Consider the following 22,396-nt stretch of genomic DNA (forward strand, 5'->3'; position numbering starts at 1 on the left):
AGCTATTGATACACACATAGCGGCTCGGCACCACCCTCTACTCCCTCCTCACTGGATCTGACTGACAGCAGCAGGAGCCTTGACCCAGTCGGGCCACCCAAGGCATACAATTAAAGGTATTCTCGTGGGCCAATTCCTGCGGGTTAGACGCATTTTCTGTAATGACCAACAATTTGAACAGGATGCCCTGTCCCTCTATGAGAGATTTTTGCAATGGGGATACCCTAGGTGGATGCTGAATAGGGCTCTCTCCATAGCTAAATGTAGAAATAGGGTTATCTTTTGGTAAAATGAAGCTGTCACATAAATCAACAACAAAAGTCATGAACACTTTCTACCCCATTCAGCAATGAATTTAATGATATCAAAAAAATCATTAACAGACCTCTACCGATCCTGTATTCTGATGAGACATGTGCCAATATCCTACAGGAGGGAGTCAACATTGTTTCATGAAGGGCTCCCACCTTGGGATGTTTTCTGTCCCCAGCTTCTTTCACAGAGAGCCTCTAAAGTCACTCATGTGGCTACACTTCAAGAGGAACTATAGGTGTGGTGCAGTGGAATGTTCCTGCTGCAGCCACATTTATGGAGGTAACATTTCGATAAACTACAAATCAGAGAGAATTTGAGATATGCTCATTTTTTATTTGCAGTATGAGCTACTGTATGTGGTATACCTAATTACCTGTGCCATATGCCATGTTCAATATGTTGGTAGCACAACAAGACGTCTTCGTGATTGCTTCCAGGAACACTTACAGTATATAGTGTAGAAAAGAATTTATCTACCAATGTGGCAAAGCATTTTAATACATGCCATGGTGGTGATAAAACAGCTGTACAGGTTCAAGTCATTGACAAGGTTAGGGTCCCCAAAATAGGGGATGATGCCTTTTGGCTATTGTGCCGGAGGGAGGTTTTCTGGATTTTCCATCTCCAGACTCGTATTCCCCAGAGACTCAATTTTGAGTATGATGTTAGCCACTTTTATGATTGAGCCTAGGGAATGCTTTTCCCCTTCCTCCCTGTTCACGCTTTGGTGTGCCCTTCCTGTGTTTCTCCCCTTATCGTTTTTTTATATCTTTTACATTTCACTTTGCGTTTACTTCATAGATGAAGCATGTTGGTCCATTGCGGAAGTTTGAGTGATGAAGTTTTGATCGTCCTCATGTCCCCACTTTTCCTACATGCACATTCTGTGAATTTACATACATGAACATAATCTTACAGGCATCACCCATTTTATTTTACATATATGTCATAAGTTAAGCATGTTGGATAAGTGTGGGAGTTTATTGTGTGATGAAGTTTTTGATCGTCCTCATGTCCCCATTTTTCCTACATGCACAGTCTGTGAATTTTATTTTGCGTGTGTATGTCATAGATTAAGCATGTTAGGTAATTGTGGGAGTTTATTGAGTAATGAAGGTTTCGTTTGTCCTCATGTCCCCACTTTTCCTACATGCACAGCCTGTGAATTTACCGGCACGGACATAATCTTACAGGCATCACCCATTTCACTTTACATGTGTTTCATAGATGAAACATGTTGGGCAATTGCGGGAGATAATGAGTAATGAAGGTTTCGATCGTCCTCATGTCTCCACTTTTCCTACATGCACATTCTGTGAATTTACCTGCATGGACATAACTTTACAGGTATCGCCCATTTAGTGCGCATCATCTTATGGGACATATGGTGTGGCCACGAGTCTACACTGTGGCCTTTATGTGGCTATACACTTTGAATATTTTATATCATGGTTTTGTCTTTTATACCTACGTGTCATCTGCTTTCCTTCTTTACTTCCTCTCTATTTCTCCTCTTTCCTTTTTATATGTTGGTTTGGTGTAATGCATTTTTTGAAGAGGGGCTCCATAGTATCATCATGCATGGAGAGTCGCTCTGTATGCGTTTTCTTATGTGTGTACTAGGGCTACAACTAACGATTATTTTGTCTGTCGACTAATCTAGCGATTATTTTTCCGATTAGTCGACTAGTCTAACGATTATTTTTATTTTATTTATTTTTTTGCTTAGTTGAGTGTTTTTTTGATTAGCTAATTAATCCTGTAATTAATACAGACCCCTCAGTAAGCCCCCCTCCCAGTACAGACCCCTTAGTAAGCCCCCCTCCCAGTACAGACCCCTCAGTAAGCCCCCCTCCCAGTTCAGACCCCTCAGTAAGCCCCCCTCCCTGTACAGACCCCTCAGTAAGCCCCCTCCCAGTACAGACCCCTCAGTAAGCCCCCTCCCAGTACAGACCCCTCAGTAAGCCCCCTCCCAGTACAGACCCCTCATTAAGCCCTCCTCCCAGTACAGACCCCTCAGTAAGCCCTCCTCCCAGTACAGACCCCTCAGTAAGCCCTCCTCCCAGTACAGACCCCTCAGTAAGCCCTCCTCCCAGTACAGACCCCTCAGTAAGCCCTCCTCCCAGTACAGACCCCTCAGTAAGCCCCCCTCTCAGTACAGACCCCTCAGTAAGCCCCCCTCTCAGTACAGACCCCTCAGTAAGCCCCCTCCCAGTACAGACCCCTCAGTAAGCCCCCTCCCAGTACAGACCCCTCATTAAGCCCTCCTCCCAGTACAGACCCCTCAGTAAGCCCTCCTCCCAGTACAGACCCCTCAGTAAGCCCTCCTCCCAGTACAGACCCCTCAGTAAGCCCTCCTCCCAGTACAGACCCCTCAGTAAGCCCTCCTCCCAGTACAGACCCCTCAGTAAGCCCCCCTCTCAGTACAGACCCCTCAGTAAGCCCCCCTCTCAGTACAGACCCCTCAGTAAGCCCCCCTCTCAGTACAGACCCCTCGGTAAGCCCTCCTCCCGGTACAGACCCCTCGGTAAGCCCTCCTCCCGGTACAGACCCCTCGGTAAGCCCTCCTCCCGGTACAGACCCCTCGGTAAGCCGTCCTCCCGGTACAGACCCCTCGTTAAGCCCTCCTCCCGGTACAGACCCCTCGTTAAGCCCTCCTCCCGGTACAGACCCCTCAGTAAGCCCTCCTCCCAGTACAAGACCCCTCAGTAAGCCCCCCTTCCAGCACAGACCCCTCAGTAAGCCCCCTCCCAGTACAGACCCCTCAGTAAGCCCTCCCACCTAGTACAGACCCCTCAGTAAGCCCTCCCACCTAATACAGACCACTTAGCCCCCCTCCCAGTGCAGACCCCTCAGGCTCACCTGCGATCACATGCTGCTGCTGGAGTGGCGCGTGACATCTCGTCTGTGTGGGACAGTGGGAGGGATCAGCCTGCAGTGGCCCCAATCAGTGCAGCGGCCCGGCCGGCAATGCTTAAAGCGACGCTGCCGGCTGGCCGTATCTTGGCATCCCAGTAGGCCAGTCCGGCCAGGGGGCGTGTGACGTCACGTGTGACGCGTCGACGCCTTTCACGCACGTCGACGCATCGTTGCAGTACTAGTGTGTACATGTGTTTGTATATATGTACACATATGTATACATCATCATAATTGTTATATATATATATACAGTAAAACCTTGGATTGCGAGCATAATTCGTTCCGGAAACATGCTTGTAATCCAAAGCACTCTTATATTAAAGCAAAATTCCCCATAAGAAATAATGGAAACTCAGATGATTCGTTCCACAACCATTTATTCATATGTCCTTCAGTTTATAGTCCATATAAAAAGATGATAGCATAACCATAAAATGTCCATCCACAAATAGCCGCTTCCACAAGGGGATTAGAAGCAAAATCCAGCAAGAGCTACAGAGTATCATAGAGAAGAGAGGCGCCTCTAAGTGTAGCAATAAGGTTCCATTTAATGAAGGTACAACATTTAGCAACTCACATGGTTGATGAATAAAACAGGCACATCTAAGTATGCAGGCATCCGGGGTAAAGCTGTCCACATAGACCATCTTTTGCACCGCCAGTCTGTAATCCTGACTGGGAAGACCACCCTGCAGTAAAGCGATCTGAAAGCGAGGGGCAGCATGGAAGGGAGGACGTAGATGGTGGTGCGGAGGATGGTCTATGTGGACAGCTTTAGCTTGGATGCCTGAAACCTTAGATGTGCCTGTTCAATCATCAACCATGTGAGTTGCTAAATGTACCTTCATTAAATGTAACCATATTGCTACACTTAGAGGCGCCTCTCTTCTCTTTTATACTCAGCTGTGACTTGAGGCTACTTGTATATCAAGAAATTGCTTGTATATCAAGTCAAAATTTATTTGAAAATTTTGCTTGTCTTGCAAAGCGCTCTTAAACCAAGTTACTCTCAAACCAAGGTTTTACTGTATATATATTTTTCCATCTTTTTTATTTTTTGCTTAATATGGATGCCCTTCATTTGCATGTATACCTGGGTTTATTCTAGAACTTTATATTTACTGGAGGTTTTATTCAGAGAGGATGTGTTTTTATGTTTGATTATTTGATTGAATTAGTCACTTTTTGGTAATTACTACCTCCTCAACATCTGTAACTACTGGGGATGGGTCTATTTAAGATGTACCAGTGTGACATGTCTGTGTAATGATTAAATACAGTTGTACTGTGTGAAACACGTCTACTTAGACTGGTTGGTGTTTTGTTATGCCACTTTGGAAATCACAATAAAGGCATTTGGAACTCCAAAGATGTGTGGCCAATTCTTCTTATCCAGACCGCTGTTCTGCCTCTCTTTCTGGAAAGATGACCAGTGGCCAGCGGACATCGGGTCCTCCAGACCCACCAATTGGCTCCCCCCTCTGTCCAATCAGCACGCGATCGGGCTTCCTTTGGCGTGTGCGCGCCCCTTAGTAGCTATTGCACAAAATGACGTTCAGGTACATTTTTTTGCACTATAGAGCCGACCTGCCACAGTAAATGTACATTAGGCGGTTGGCAAGTGGTTAAACTTCTCCACAACTTTATTCCTGACATGTCTGGTGTGTTTCTTTGCCTTCATGATACTGTTTGTTCACTAAGGTTCTCTAACTCAGTGTTTCTCAACTCTGGTCCTCAGGGCACACTAACAGGCCAGATTTTAAATATTACCTTAGGGAGATGCATACTAGAATACTGCAATCACTGAGCAGCAAATTATATCACCTGTGATGTATTTCAGTTTTCTTGCAAACCTGGCCTGTTAGCGTGCCCTGAGGACCGGAGTTGAGAAACACTGCTCTAACTAACCTCTGAGGGCTTCACAGAACAGCTGTATTTATACTGAGATTAAATTACACACAGGTGGACTCTATTTACTCATTAGGTGACTTCTGAAGGCAATTGGTTCCACTAGATTTTAGTTAGGGGTATCAGAGTAAAGAGGGCTGAATACAAATGCATGCCACACTTTTCACATATTTATTTCTAAAGAAATCTGTAAACCATTTATAATTTTCCTTCCACTTCACAATTATGTGCTGCTTTGTGTTGGTCTGTCACATAAAATCCCCCAAAAAATATATTTACGGTTTTGGCTGTAACATGATAAAATGTGAAAAATTTCAAGGCTTATGAATACTTTTTCAAGGTACTGTATCTACAATATGTATTTCATTTGTGTATTTAACTGTTTGCTTTGAGTGGGAAAAATAAAATGATTTGTCTTCTGCCATGGTTTATCCTGCCTTTACTTTCTCATTTATTGGGGTTTTGTGGTGTTTGCAACCCTCTCGCATGAAGGGGAGGGGGTCCTGCTGAACATGTCGCACTAAATACGGGACCGGAAGGATTTACCCCCTTAATGAGCAGGCCATTTTTTGCGATACAGCACTGCGTTACTTTAACTGAAAATTGTGCGGTTGTGCGATGCTGTACCCTAATGAATTTGATGTCCTTTTTTCCCCACAAATAGAGCTTTCTTGTGGTGGTATTTGATCATCTGTGCAATTTTTATTTTTTGCGCTATAAACAAAAAAAATAGGCGACAATTCTAGAAAAAAAAATATTTTTCACATTCTGCTATATAACATTCCCCCCCCCAAAAAAAAATGTAAAAATCAAAAATGTTCATCCTCTTAAGCCACTTTGTTTTCTGCTACATGTTGTTGTTGAAAAAAAAATAGCAATAAGCGTATTTTGATTGGTTTGCGCAAAAGTTAGAGGAAAGATTTATGTCATTTTTATCTATTTGGTGGTGGTCTGTGATTTTTAGCGGAACTGCGACATTGCGGCGGAAAGATCGGACCCCTAACCAACATTTCTGACACTTCTGGGGGGACCAGTGACATTACTAAAGTAATCAGTGCTAAAAATATGCACTGTTACTGTAATAATGACATTGGCAGGGAAGGGGTTAACACAGTGGTGATCAAAGGGTTAAGTGTGAGCCTAGGGGAGTGTTTTTTAACTGTATGGCGGATGGGCTTGTGAAATGACCAGAGATACCTGTGATCCTATATAGAAGGATCACAGGCGCTCTGTGATCATTTCAGAGAGAACAACGGTCAGCTGTGTTTACAACAACTGACCGTTCTTCTCTCTCAGCGGGGAGCGATCGCGGGTGCCCCTAGCACCCTAGCAGCCGAGCTAGCCTGGCACAGTAAATCTGTGGTGGGCGGTCGGCAAGTGGTTAATTTTTTTTTTTTTTATCACTTTTATTGCTGTCACAAGGAATGTAAACATCCCTTGTGACAGTAATAGGAAGTGACCGGTACTCTTCATAGAGGGATCTGGGGTCTATAAGAAATCAAATCCCTCCTTTTCACTTAAAAGCATTCAAAACGCCAATACTGTCATTTTTAAAAATCTGGTGCCTTTGAAGAGGTAGTAAAGTCTGTTGTTTTTTTTTTCTCCTTACCTGGAAAGTAAAGGCATAATGTGCTAGTATGCATCGCATACTGGCCCATTATGTGACACCTCCAAACAAAGCCCTCATCGTCCCCGCTTCAGGCCACATTTATCTTCACCCGTCTTCCTTTTGGGTCTGCGGACTCCGGCTGTGCTACTGGCCAGAGCCGCGTGATGTCAGTCCCACGCATGCGCGCGGGTGCTGCCAGTCACAGGGCTCCAAAGAAACTGCACGGGCGGCCGTTCATTCAGAACGCATGTGCCGATGATGTCATTCACGCAGTTTACAGTAAATATCTTCTAAATTGTGCAAGTTTAGGAGGTACAGGCATACCCCGTTTTTTAAGTACACTCACTTTACGTACACTCGCGAGTACAGACACAGCCTGGTCAGCTTGGCATGGCACTACTCCCGGTTTTTAACATTGGCGTCTATGGGAAATCTTGGTCAGCTTGACATGGCACTGCTCCCAAACCATAAGTGACAGGGATACCAAACTTAGGAAGCACCGCGAGGGGACCCAGGACTACAACATATCCTATTTGTGGCTGGCCAGCTTGCCTAGGTAATCTACCATGTCATAGTCCTGGATCCCCTTAACATGCTCCCCAAGCTTGGTGTCCTTGTCACTTATGGTTTGGGAGCAGTGCCATGTCAAGCTGATCAAGATTTCCTATAGACCTAGTGTATTTACATGCATTGAGAAATGAAAAAAGGTATTGCTTCACTTTAAGTACATTTTCGTTTTTCATACATGCTCTGGTCCCATTGTGTACTTAAAAGTGGGGTATGCCTGTATTTACAGTACCTATAGGTAAGACTTATTATAGGCTTACCCATAAGTACAAACATCACAGGGGGGTTTACAACCTATTTAAGGCTCCAGTTAACCGTAAGTGATGTCATGATGTTGCTTCAAGACCAGATCAAAGCCGATTTTAACCGGCGGACGTGCTGGCTGGTTGCTCGGGCCTCCCAGTTGTACGGGAGAGCATGGGCAAGCCGCAGAAGGCGGCGGGAGTGGGGGATGTCCCCTCCCGCTGCTTGTAATAACAGCCAGGTGGCTGATTAGCTGCATCGGTTGGCAAGCCGCAGAAGGCGGCGGGAGTGGGGGATGTCCCCTCCCGCTGCTTGTAATAACAGCCAGGTGGCTGATTAGCTGCATCGGTTGGCATTACAAGAAAGCCGACCGTTGGCTCAGAAATATGGTACCGGGTTGATGCCTGCAGGCATCACCTCGGTACAACCCCTTGAAGCCAAAGCCTGCATATTAGTGTTACGTCAGCGTGAAGGCTTTAAACTACCTTGCTGAAAAACAAAGCAATATGTAAAAAAAAAAAAAAAAAAAGAAATCATCACCTGTCACTGAAATGAATAACATGCACTATAGCCCATTGCGTCTTCATTAACAATTTTTAGTCTGTCGATTGGCTTAACACACAGGTCAGCAAAATAGAACATTTCTCTGGTCTGCACTTTCTAACCTCTCCTGTGCAACAAAATGAGTCCCTAATTGCTAGTTGAGACTTATAAACTTTATTTTTTCATACTCATAGGCTGATTTTTTTCTGTTGTCAAAAACATTTGAATGAAATGTGTTAATAGCTTGTAAAAACATTAGCAGGCAACGCTTATTATATTACGTATGGGAGGCAGGCAGGGAGTCACAGGTATTGAAGTGTACAGGTTATCTGGGGAGCTGGGGATAGGATTATAGTTCATAGCAGCAATGCCAGTATACATTTTATTTCATGTGTTAAATTAATGTTGTTCATCAAAGAAAAGGGCAAATTTCAGAGTGCGGAAAACCATAGCAACTAATTAGACTTCAAATTTTACTGACAAGATTACAGTACGGTGATGGCAGATTGTTTATACAGCTGGGAACAGAGGGAAAGGGATCAAAGGGAAAAAAAAAGTATATGTAATGCTTTTTATATCTATACACAAATGTTTTGCATTTTATTTCTATTTTAAACTGAATGAACTGTTTTACAAGGTGATTGTTTACAATCACTTTAACCATGTTTTACCTTAATGCAAGGAATGCAGTAGTTCTGTCCCTAGCTATCCATTTGTAAAGTAATAAAGTAAAAGCAAGCTATTGACATCTTTTTATACTGGTATCTAATAAGACTGGTGATGGTGAAAGGGGTATGGAGAATATTGTGCAATCCATTGGCAGTCAATCAATGCAAATAGGCTTTGAACCCCTCCAGCAAGGGTTCCATGGCTATGCAATATTATTTAAAGTGTTTGTTAACCCACTATTATATAAGCGTGCCACCCCCTTTGTTATAACGCTATTTGTCCCAGTGCCTGTGCTGTATAAAAATAAAAAGCAGATTATACCATATATCAGAGTGTCTCCTGGTGCTCATGCGACTCCTTGGCTCTCTCCTCTGCCCGGCTGACAGCTATAGCGGCCGTGGCCGAGCACTGCCCCTGACATCGGTGAGAAAGAGAGGAGAGAGATCCGAGGAGTCACGTGAGCAGCGGGAGACGCTCTGATATAAGGTATAGTTGGTATCTTTTTTTTTACAGCACAGGTACAGGGACACATAGCGTTATATAACAGAGGGGATGGCACGCTAATACTATAGATATAACTACTAACTTCTTCACCTTTGGTGTATTCTTAGTGATTCCAATAGTTAGCAAGGATGCACATAAGAGCATACCTGGCTGATGGATGTCATCACTACATCCAATTTTACAACTGCAATTAGAAACCAACAAAACACCAACACTCAAATGTCTTTTAAAAATGTATTCCTTGCCTGATTTATGATAGACTAAACAGGTGCATCTCACAAAAATAGAATGATCAAAAAGTTAATTTATTTGAGTAATTAAATTCAAAAAGTTAAACTCCTATATTATATAGATTCATTACACACAGAGTGATACATTTCAAGCATTTCTTTCTTTTAATTTTGATGATTATGGCTTACAGCTAGTGAAAATCCAAAATGCAGTATCTCAGAAAATTAGAATATTACATAAGACCAATAAAAGGATTTTTAATACAGAAAAGTTTGCTTACGAAAAGTATGTCTGTGTACAGTATAGTATGCACCTAATACTTGGTCGGGGCTGCTTTTGCATGAATTATTGCATCAATGCAACGTTGCATGGAGGCGATCAGCCTGTGGCACTACTGAGGTGTTATGGAAGCCGAGGTTGGTTTGATAGTGGCCTTCAGCTCATCTCCATTGTTGGGTCTGGTGTCTCTCATCTTCCACTTGACAATGCCCCACAGATTCTCTATGGGGTCTAGGTCAGGCAAATTTGCAGGCCAATCAAGCACAGTGGTACCATGATTATTAAACAAGGTATTGGTACTTTTGGCAGTGGGGGCAGGTGCCAAGTCCTGGTGGAAAATTATATCGGCATCTCAATAAAGCTGGTTAGCAGAGGGAAACATGAAGTGCTCTAGAATTTCCTTGTAGAGGGCTGTGTTGACTTTGGACTTGATAAAACACAGTGGACCAACACAAGCAGATGACATGGCTCCCCAAATCATCACTGACTGTGGAAACTTCACACTTGACCTCATGCAACTTGGATTCTGTGTCTCTCCACTCCTCCTCCAGACTCTGGGACCTTCATTTCCAAATGAAATGCAAAATTTACTTTCATCCGAAAAGAGGACTGTGGACCACTGAGCAACAGTCCAGTCTTTTTTCTCCTTAGCCCAGGTAAGATGTTTACCAGCCGTAGTCCACTCCTTGTGAATCTCCCCCAAATTCTTGAATGGCCTTGGCTTCACAACCCTCTCAAGGCTACGGTTATCCCTGTTGCTTGTGCTCCTTTTTCTACCACACTTTTTCCTTCCACTCAAGTGTCCATTAATATGCTTAGATACAAAACTCTGTGAACAGCCAGCTTCTTTAGCAATGACCTTTTGCGACTTACCCTCTATGTGGAAAGTGTCAATGTCTGTCTTCTGGACAACTGTCAAGTCAGCAGTCTTTATGATTGTGTAACCTACTGAGACAGACTATATAAAAGACTCAGGTTTTGAGTTAATTAGCTGATTAGAGTGTTACACCATGAGTCTACAATATTGAACTTTTTCACAATAATTTAGTTTTCGGAGATACTGAATTTTGGATTTTTACTAGCTGTAAGCCGTAATCCTCAAAATTAAAATAAAGAGATGCTTGAAATATATCACTCTGTGTTATATATATATATATATATATATATATATATATATATATATATATATATATATATATAATATACGAGTTTCACTTTTTGAACTGAATTACTGAAATTAATTTTTCTCCTTCGTTCATTGACGGACACAGCTCCTGAGAATCTTGACCAGTGGGTTATACTGCCCCCAGGAGTAGGACACTAGGCAGAAAAAAAGGATCAACGACGCCTATGGGCATTCCCAGGAGATATACCCCCCCCCCCCCCCCCTCTGCTATAGGCATTCAGTTTTTTTTCTGCCTAGTCAGGAGTAAGGACCTAGTTCCTTGCTGGGATCTCTGGTCCTGGCAATTTTTTTCCTTAAAATTAGATTTTTTTCTCCTGGTTTTTTCCTGTTAGATCTACAATCAACTGCTAGACTGGGCGACTGGCAGGATAATCTAGATCAAGTGGTCACCCCAGTCTGACCAGCAAACACCCCAGTCTGGCCTACTTCACTGGACAACTTGCTTGTCAGGTCACCTGATCCAGATCCAGCTGGACTACACTACAGCGGAGGCATGTGTTATTCCTTTGGGGGAAATGGCAGATCTTGCTCCACCAATGTGGTGGTTCAGGTCCTGATATGGGCAGAACTTCATGCTCTAGTCTTGTTCACTGTGATCATCTCGGGTATGAACAATTATTAGGACATTTTCCTAACCAGTAATGCCTGGATATGGGGGATTGGTCCATACACCCAAGTGCATTCCAGACAGGTTAGTTTCCAGATGCATACATTCTCTATTGTAGCAGTGGATTTTCTGTTGACTTCATGGGATCTAATCATCTGGATCTAGGCCTGTCCTCTGATTACACTTCTCCCTCGTCTGCTTCCCAGACTCGAGATGGAGGGCCTTTTGGTCATCTTAGCTGTTGAGCATTGACCCTGGTTTATGCACTTTGCCTGTGGTTTCTGGCTGTTGCTGCTTGGACTCTAAGCAGTCGTTGGATTTAGAGCATGGGTCCTCAAACTACGGCCCTCCAGCTGTTGTGGAACTACACATCCCATGAGGCCTTGTAAAACTCTGAGATTCACAGACATGACGAGGCATGATGGGAATTGTAGTTCCTGAACAACTGGAGGGCCATAGTTTGAAGGCCCCTGCTTTAGAGAGTCAGGACCATCCCTAAATCTCTCTTATGAATCTTGAGGCTAGGAAGGATATTCTAGCAAGGTATATTATGGGTTATTGTCTTAAGGGTGGTTTCCCCATATGTCAGGAATGTTGAACTAGGGTTCAGCTCTTGGCTTTGTCAAATCTGGGTTATTCCATATTTTATTCTAGATATTAAATAATGTTCTGGAAATTTTATAGATCGGCAACTCCTATCCTCATATTGATTAGTGGTTCCAAATAATTTCTGCAGTAGGGTACAAACACAAATGATACACTCGGCATTAGGGTTGAGCGAACACCTAGATGTCCGTGTTCGACGGGTTCGGCCGAACTTTAAAAAAAAGTCCGGGTCCGTGTCCCGGACTTTTACCCAACTTTTCCCGGACACCGAACCCCATTGAAGTCAATGGGGACCCGAACTTTAAGGCACTAAAATGGCTCTAAAACACCAAAGGAAAGGGCTAGAGTGCTGCAAATGGCAGCAAAACGTAATTAAGAGCATGGCAAGTGCTCTGCAAACAAATGTGGATAGGGAAATAACTTAAAACAACAAAAAAAAACAGAAAAATAAAACAATGTTCTTCTTCATCTCTGAAGGACGAGGCCCATATGGAGTAGGAGGGAGGTTGAGGTGGTGGTGGATGTGGCGGTGACTAGACATATGCCGGTTTTCGGTAATTCGATATATCGCGGTATTGCATAGCCACGGTATTGTTATTGTGGCATTTTTAAAATACCGAGTTTCTCTGTCAAGTCTGCCTGACTTGTGAATTGATACATTTCAGTGAGCTGGATGACTCATTCACTCACTCAGCTAACACCTTTCAGCATTAAGTCTCCTAACTATAAACAAAAATGATTACATTTGTATCTTTTCCTTCCCTCTGCCAGGGAGAAAGGAAGTTTAACCTCTTAAAGACTGGATCTTTTTCTGACACTTGCTGTTTGCAAGTTAAAATCAGTTTTTTTTTTGCTAGAAAAGTACTTAGAACCCCCAAACATTTTATATATTTTTTTAGCAGAGACCCTACAGAATAAAATGGCGATTGTTGTAATATTTTATGTCACACTGTATTTGCGCAGCAGTCTTTCAAACGCAATGATTAGACTTTAATGAATAAAAAAAAAAAAAAAAACGTAACAGTAAAGTTATCCCAATTTTTTTTTTTTTTGTTACACAGAGAATCGTGAGAGAATCGTGATCTTTATTCCAAGCTAAAAAATCGTGATTCTCATTTTGGCCAGAATCGTGCAGCTCTAATAAATATATATATACACACACACACGCCTAGCAGCCCACATTACATTATTATATAGCCATCAAGCAGTGTCTGGCCTACCTGGTGATGACTGGTCCTGGCGCTCTGATCCGATGGCCTGGTCTTTAAAGGGGCAAATCCTTGCGATCCAGAAGTGGTTAAACCTGCAGGAGGACCGGTGTTTTTATCTATTAATGACTTTACTATTGCTTTAGGCCTGGTTCACATGTATGCGGGTTGGTGGTTCACATGTATGCGGGTTGGCGGTTCACATGTATGCGGGTTGGCGGCCCACATTTGCACAGGCATAGCAGCCCATTGATTTGAACGGGCTGCTATGCCCTCATTTTCCGCAGAAAAAAGGTGCATGCAGCATTTTTTTTAAATTCAGTGGCCTTGAAATCCATCCTGCTTTTGCACCATGCGACTAACCTGCAGTTCCTGCTCTGGCAAGCTTTCTGCATTTTTTGTATACGTGGGCACGGCATTTAAAAATAAACAGTTTGCGTGTGCAGCAACGGCAGGTAAGTCGCATGGTGCAAAAGAAGGATGGATTTCATGGCCACTGCATTTTTTTAAATTCTGCATGCACCTTTTTTCAGCTGAAAACGCAGGCATAGCAGCTCAAGCCCATTCACATCAATGGGCTGCTATGCCTGTGCAAATGTGGGCCCCCAACCCGCATACATGTGAACCAGGCCTAAAGCAATAGTAAAGTCATTAATAGATAAAAACACCGGTCCTCCTGCAGGTTTAACCAATTAATGGCTTTACTATTGCTTTAGGCCTGGTTCACATGTATGCGGGTTGGGGGCCCACATTTGCACAGGCATAGCAGCCCATTGATGTGAATGGGCTTGAGCTGCTATGCCTGCGTTTTCAGCTGAAAAAAGGTGCATGCAGAATTTAAAAAAATGCAGTGGCCATGAAATCCATCCTTCTTTTGCACCATGCGACTTACCTGCCGTTGCTGCACACGCAAACTGTTTATTTTTAAATGCCGTGCCCACGTATACAAAAAATGCAGAAAGCTTGCCAGAGCAGGAACTGCAGGTTAGTCGCATGGTGCAAAAGCAGGATGGATTTCAAGGCCACTGAATTTTAAAAAAATGCTGCATGCACCTTTTTTCTGCGGAAAATGAGGGCATAGCAGCCCATTCAAATCAATGGGCTGCTATGCCTGTGCAAATGTGAACCACCAACCCGCATACATGTGAACCAGGCCTAAAGCAATAGTAAAGTAATTTATAAACAACACCTCCTTCAGGTTTAACCACTTCTTGACCACAAGGATTTGCCCTCTTAATGACCAGGCCATCGGATCGGAGCCGAGCGCCAGAACCAGTTATCACCAGTTAGGCCAGACACTGCTTGATGACCTATTTTAGGCCTGGTTCACAGAGTCTGTACTGACTGACTATATAATAATGTGCATAAGTGAACCAAAGCCCCTAAATTCAGCAATGAAATTGAAGTGAGGTGGAAATTTAATAATTTAAATTTAATAATAGAATACCGTGATAATACCGTATACCGTGGCAAAACCTTAATCAATTAATCGCAGCATGAAAATCTGATACCGTCACAAGCCTAGCGGTGACATAGGCGTGCGCACAGGGTGTGCTGGGTGTGCCTGGGCACACCCTAATCACCTAGGGCACATAGCATTGCCAGTGAGGAGATGGGAAAGATCTCCCTGGGACCTGCTCTGCTCTATTTCTCCTTGCCTACAGGTACATGGCCCCGATACATTACTCTCCCTGCTGGCAAACACATGCATGTGTATTTCAACTTTGGGGTGCACACCTTAATGCAATAGGCTGCGCACACCTATGGGCGGTGTAGGTGGAAGCGGCGGTGGAGGAGGACCAGGGCCGGATTAACAGCATCATGGGCTTGGTGCTGAGGATTTTGAAGGGCCTTAAGGGCCGTGCCTTGCCATGCACCCAGAGGAGGAAGGGTGCAGCCATGCATGCCTAATTCAACATGGGATGCTGTCTCTGAAGCCCATAAACACATCCATGCATCGCCAACTGTCCCTCCTTGTCCGGCCTTCACGCTGTGTGGGGAGGTTCTGAGGGTGCTGCCTGGGGAAGCGAGCATAGAAGCCAGACTTCTGTGTTTACAAGTGACAGAAGAGCGGTAACAGTGAATATGGCCAACCCGGGGCCTATATAAAAGGTAGGGGCCTGGAGCTGCAGCTCCAATAGCCCCTACATTAATCTGGCCCTGAGGAGGAGGACGAGGTAGCCAACACTGCTTCTTTTCAAAAATTTTAAATGAGGGTACACCCCAAAAGAGTGAGAAAGAGCAAAAATGGAACAATGGGTGGGTAAGGTCGGTATCCATTGCTATTCTGCATAAGGTACGGAAAAGTCCCGTGGGATCCATGCCTGGTTCATTTTAATGAACGTGAGCTTGTCCACATTGTCTCTGGACAGGCGGCTGCGCTTGTCTGTTATAACGCCCCCAGCCGTGCTAAATACCCGTTCAGATAATACACTGGCTGCAGGGCACGCCAGCACCTCCAAGGCGTAAAGGGCAAGCTCAAGCCATGTGCCCAATTTGGAGACCCAGAAGTTGAAGGGGGCAGACCCGTCATTCACTACATGTAGGCGTGTGCACACATACTGCTCCACCATGTTGGTAAAATGCTGCCTCCTGCTAAGACGTTCCATCTGAGCTGCTGGTGCTGCTGTTTGTTGTGGCGTGCTGACAAAGCTTTTCCACATTTCGGCCATGCTAACCCTGCCTTCTGAGGTGCTGGCGGTGCCCTGGTTGCGTTGGCGACCTCCTCCTCCTCCTCCTCTGCCTTGTGCTTCCACTGTGGCCCCGCTGTCAGATGGGAATGCCAGCAGCATGGCGTCTACCAGCGTGCGCTTGTACTCGCGCATCTTGCGATCGCGCTCCAGTGAGTGAATTAAGGACGGTACGTTGTCCTTGTAACGGGGATCCAGCAGCGTGGCCACCCAGTAATCAGCACAAGTTAGAATGTGGGCAACTCGGCGGTCGTTGTGGAGACACTGCAGCATGTAATCGCTCATGTGTGCCAGGCTGCCCAGAGGCAACGAAAGGCTGTCCTCTGTGGGAGGTGTATCGTCCGTGTCCTCTGTATCCCCCCAGCCACGCACCAGTGATGGCCATGAGCTGGCCTGGGTGCCACCCTGCTGTGAACATGGTTCCATCTCCTCCTCCAGCTCCTCCTCCTCCTCATCCTCCTCATCCTCCAGAACTGTGCCCCTGCTGGACAATTGCGTCCCTGGCGTTTGCGTGTGCAGGAACCCACCCTCGGAGCCCCTTGCGAATGACTGCCCTGAAAGCCTTGGAAATGTTACCTCTTCATCCTCCTCCTCCTCCTCATCCTGTGCCACATCCTCTTCCATCATCGCCCGAATTGTTTTTTCAAGGAGGCATGGAAGTGGGATAGTTAAGCTGAGAACGGCGTCATTGCCACTGGCCATGTTGGTGGAGTACTCAAAACAGCGCAACAAGGCACACAGGTCTCGCATGGAGGCCCAGTTAAATTAAATAGCGGAATAGAAAATATGATCCAAAAAAAGTGTATGTATATCACACGTACACAACCACACTGGGCCCCAATTACTATTGTTTGTACCCCTAAAAGGCTAGATGAGGAGTAGGGGGAGTATGGAACAGGCAGCACCCTCAAACCTTCAGAAGTATGAGATGAACCCCAACAACTTGGAAAGGTGGATCTCTCTCACACGTACCGACACAGACTATCCCGCAATTCAATTGATCCTCAAAGGTTTTTATTGAATAGCGGAATAGGAAATATGATCAAAAAAAGTGTATGTATCTCGCACGTACACAACCACACTAGGCCCCAATTACTATTGTTTGTACCCCTAAAAGGCTAGATGAGGAGTAGGGGGGGTATGGAACAGGCAGCACCCTCAAACCTTCAGAAGTATGAGATGAACCCCAACAACTTGGAAAGGTGGATCTCTCTCACACGTACCGACACAGACTATCCCCCAATTTAACTGATCCCCAAAGGTTTTTGATTAAATAGCGGAATAGAAAATATGATCCCAAAAAAGTGTATGTATATCACACGTACACAACCACACTGGGCCCCAATTACTATTGTTTGTACCCCTAAAAGGCTAGATGAGGAGTAGGGGGAGTATGGAACAGGCAGCACCCTCAAACCTTCAGAAGTATGAGATGAACCCCAACAACTTGGAAAGGTGGATCTCTCTCACACGTACCGACACAGACTATCCCGCAATTCAATTGATCCTCAAAGGTTTTTATTGAATAGCGGAGTAGGAAATATGATCAAAAAAAGTGTATGTATCTCGCACGTACACAACCACACTAGGCCCCAATTACTATTGTTTGTACCCCTAAAAGGCTAGATGAGGAGTAGGGGGGGTATGGAACAGGCAGCACCCTCAAACCTTCAGAAGTATGAGATGAACCCCAACAACTTGGAAAGGTGGATCTCTCTCACACGTACCGACACAGACTATCCCCCAATTTAACTGATCCCCAAAGGTTTTTGATTAAATAGCGGAATAGAAAATATGATCCAAAAAAAGTGTATGTATATCACACGTACACAACCACACTAGGCCCCAATTACTATTGTTTGTACCCCTAAAAGGCTAGGAGTAGGGGGAGTATGGAACAGGCAGCACCCTCAAACCTTCAGAAGTATGAGATGAACCCCAACAACTTGGAAAGGTGGATCTCTCTCACACGTACCAACACAGACTATCCCCCAATTTAACTGATCCCCAAAGGTTTTTGATTAAATAGCGGAATAGAAAATATGATCCCAAAAAAGTGTATGTATATCACACGTACACAACCACACTAGGCCCCAATTACTATTGTTTGTACCCCTAAAAGGCTAGGAGTAGGGGGAGTATGGAACAGGCAGCACCCTCAAACCTTCAGAAGTATGAGATGAACCCCAACAACTTGGAAAGGTGGATCTCTCTCACACGTACCAACACAGACTATCCCCCAATTTAACTGATCCCCAAAGGTTTTTGATTAAATAGCGGAATAGAAAATATGATCCCAAAAAAGTGTATGTATATCACACGTACACAACCACACTAGGCCCCAATTACTATTGTTTGTACCCCTAAAAGGCTAGGAGTAGGGGGAGTATGGAACAGGCAGCACCCTCAAACCTTCAGAAGTATGAGATGAACCTCAACAACTTGGAAAGGTGGATCTCTCTCACACGTACCAACACAGACTATCCCCCAATTTAACTGATCCCCAAAGGTTTTTGATTAAATAGCGGAATAGAAAATATGATCCCAAAAAAGTGTATGTATATCACACGTACACAACCACACTAGGCCCCAATTACTATTGTTTGTACCCCTAAAAGGCTAGGAGTAGGGGGAGTATGGAACAGGCAGCACCCTCAAACCTTCAGAAGTATGAGATGAACCCCAACAACTTGGAAAGGTGGATCTCTCTCACACGTACCAACACAGACTATCCCCCAATTTAACTGATCCCCAAAGGTTTTTGATTAAATAGCGGAATAGAAAATATGATCCCAAAAAAGTGTATGTATATCACACGTACACAACCACACTAGGCCCCAATTACTATTGTTTGTACCCCTAAAAGGCTAGATGAGGAGTAGGGGGAGTATGGAACAGGCAGCACCCTCAAACCTTCAGTATGAGATTGTGTTCACTGTACCCCACAAAGATTGAGTTCACTGCACCCCACAATGATTGTGTTCACTGCACCCCACAAAGATTGTGTTCACTGCACCTCACAAAGATTGTGTTCACTGTACCCCCCAAAGATTGTGTTCACTGCACCCCACAAAGATTCTGTTCACTGTACCCCACAAAGATTGTGTTCACTGCACCCCAAAAAGATTGTGTTCACTGCACCCCAAAAAGGATGTTGTTCACTGCACCCCAAAAAGGATGTTGTTCACTCCACCCCAAAAAGATTGTGTTCACTGCACCCCACAAAGATTGTGTTCACTGCACCCCAAAAAGATTGTGTTCACTGCACCCCAAAAATGATTTTGTTCACTGCACCCCAAAAAGGATTTTGTTCACTGCACCCCAAAAAGGATGTTGTTCACTCCACCCCAAAAAGATTGTGTTCACTGCACCCCAAAAAGATTGTGTTCACTGCACCCCACAAAGGATTTTGTTCACTGCACCCCAAAAAGATTGTGTTCACTGCACCCCAAAAAGGATGTTGTTCACTGCACCCCAAAAAGGATTTTGTTCACTGCACCCCAAAAAGATTGTGTTCACTGCACCCCACAAAGGATTTTGTTCACTGCACCCCACAAAGATTGTGTTCACTGCACACCAAAAAGGATTGTGTTCACTGCACCCCAAAAAGATTTTGTTCACTGCACCCCAAAAAGATTGTGTTCACTGCAGCCCAAAAAGATTGTGTTCACTGCAGCCCAAAAAGATTGTGTTCACTGCAGCCCAAAAAGATTGTGTTCACTGCAGCCCAAAAAGATTGTGTTCACTGCAGCTCACACACAGAAAAATGGATGTGGATCACTGACACCTGCCTATCTCCAATCCCACACCACACAGCAATATCGATTGTAGTTTGTAGAACACAGTTTCCCTAAAATTCAGCAGACTCTGTCCCTAACAGGATTGAGAAGAGATCGTAGATCAGGATTGAGTGCAGACCCCACCCCCCACACAGCAATATCGATTGTAGTTTGTAGAAGACACTGACCCTATATAATTCAGCAGACTCTATCCCTAAAATGCCTACAACTCGCCCTGCCTAAACACTCCGACCTGTCCCTCAATTCTATCCGGACACAAATGGTTTTTTCCTGCCTATCTTTCCCTAATCAGCAGCCAGCACGTTGATGTGTGCTCTGTCCCTGAATCTAAGCAGCATAATGACGCCGCTGCGGCTGCCTCGAACTTATAAAGACTTGGTCACATGCTTCAGACGGCCAATCACGGCTACTGAGACATTTGCAGGCATGGCTGGGATGGCTTAAGGCACACCAGTTAAACGATTGTTGATTGGCTGTTGAAAGCCCGCCATGAAAAGAGCGCCAAAGCATGCAAAACCCGGAAATAAAACGACCGAACACGGATTTTTACCCGAACATACAGTAAAGTGTCCGTGTCCGTGTTCGGGTACAAAAAATCCAATTATTCGGTACGAACACGAATAATACAGTCCGTGTTCGCTCAACACTACTCGGCATCTTTCCAAAATAACTGTTCTGTTTAATGTGATGCAATTGAAGGCTTTTATACACATGATTACGTAGGTATCACATTAATATTACAATTGTATATTTATGGTAACATAACAAGGGGCGTAACATGAGCAGGCTAATTATAATCAGGACTCGAAAGAATGCAAACTTGTAATGAAAACATTAGCGCCGTGTGCACACTGAGTAATATGCAATGTGCAATACATACAAAATAGAATACAATAATATACAGGATGTACACATTTCCTTTACAATCTCCTCTCTTTTGATCAATATTTTGATCAGTAACCATACCTGCTATCACCTTTAACCTGGAACCTCCACATGCTTAGGTGGAGGTAATCGCAGCCAAAGAGGCAAACTCCACTATAATAGCTGAGAGCAGCTTTTTTATTACAAAATTACTTTTCGTTGTTAAAAAAGATTGATAAAATATTTACAGAGTAATTGGCTGTACACTCCTGTGGCCAGAAAGGCCTTCTAGCTTAACTGTGGACATGCTTATTTATCAGCAAAGGTAAACAGACAATTCTACATAAAATGGAAGACGTATAGAAGACAGTGACTTCAACATGGCTGAACTCTTTTTAAAATCACAATAAATATATGTTTATATCCCTTACAATTAAAGCATTTGAAATTAATAGTACCCCAAACTTAGATTCTAAAAGGAAAACAAGTCAAACACAGAGATACTTTTATTTTGTAATTTTTGCAGTGTCTGGTGTGGATCCAGGTGACTTTTCCTTCAAGTTTTGTAAACTGTACGTGAAATAGACGCTGTGTTGTTTCTCCACACATTTCCTTATGTATAAATGTCTCTTAATCCACAAGTCACTTGGCTTTAGTTTGAGATCCTTCCAAACTTTTAGGTTCTGGAATTGGTTAGAAAACACCCAAATGAGTTTGTCAAAATCATAAAAGATCAGCAACATTCTTTGTGAGATGCGAGTGGAGGCCTTCAGCTGCTGAGACAAATATAAGCAAGTGAGCAATACACTCACTAACCAAATCTCATAGGGAGAGAGTTCAATATCCCCTTACTAGCTTGATAAAAAAATATATAAAGGCATTCAGGCCATAGTTTTCTAGTTTCTTACTCTTCTTTTTACACTACATTGTAGATTGTAAGAGGTGTTAAATAAAACCTCAAAACTTTTTGTAAGGACTTTCCCATAAAAATTGTTCGGGCTCTTTCACACGGGCGGTCCGATCAGAGCCGCCTGTCAGTTTTTTAGGCGGATCTGATCTGATGCCCATTCAGCCCTATGGAGCAGCGGATGTCAGCGGTGACATGTCCGCTGACACCCGCTGCCATCCGCATCCGATCCTGTCCGTGAAATCCGGACGGATGGAAACTCTATTTTACATCCGTCCTGGGGATCGGATTGGATGGGATCGGTTGGGAGCGGACAGGCAGTCCACTCTAATCTGATTCCCCATAGAGAGCAGCGGGGGCTGTGACACCTCCCTCTCCACACTGCAAGCGGAGATGGAGCTGTCATCCGCCGGCTCAGCGGGGATCACGGATCGATCCCCGCTGAGCAGCATGGATCCGCCTACAGAGGCGGACCGTGTGAAAGAGCCCTTCCTCTGTTACTCTCTGTAGCTTCTGGGACTTTGTACTTAAAAACTACTTCTATAAATACGTTTTACTGTGGCCTTTGCAGTAGCATTTGCCACTGGCCAAACTTCTGGCCATCCAGAAAACATGTCCATACAGATAAATTCATACTCTTAAGATCCCGACTTGGGCATCTTGATATAACTTTTTTTAATCTCTGGAAGGGATGTTCAGCCTTTGGTAACACCTTTGGTAACAGGTAAAACAAGAAACGGT

At 44.2% G+C, this 22,396-nt stretch overlaps 1 protein-coding gene across 1 annotated transcript in view; it reads left to right on the plus strand.

Moving 5' to 3' along the window:
• The window catches only part of MRE11 (MRE11 homolog, double strand break repair nuclease), a gene marked incomplete at its 3' end in the record, with an annotated part of 586,107 nt that overhangs the window by 109,174 nt on the left and 454,537 nt on the right, over positions 1-22,396 (plus strand). The window lies entirely within an intron of this gene.

The sequence above is a fragment of the Pelophylax lessonae genome (assembly GCF_965119305.1).
Source record: "Pelophylax lessonae genome assembly, chromosome: 2".
In the NCBI taxonomy this organism is placed as follows: Eukaryota; Metazoa; Chordata; class Amphibia; order Anura; family Ranidae; genus Pelophylax; species Pelophylax lessonae.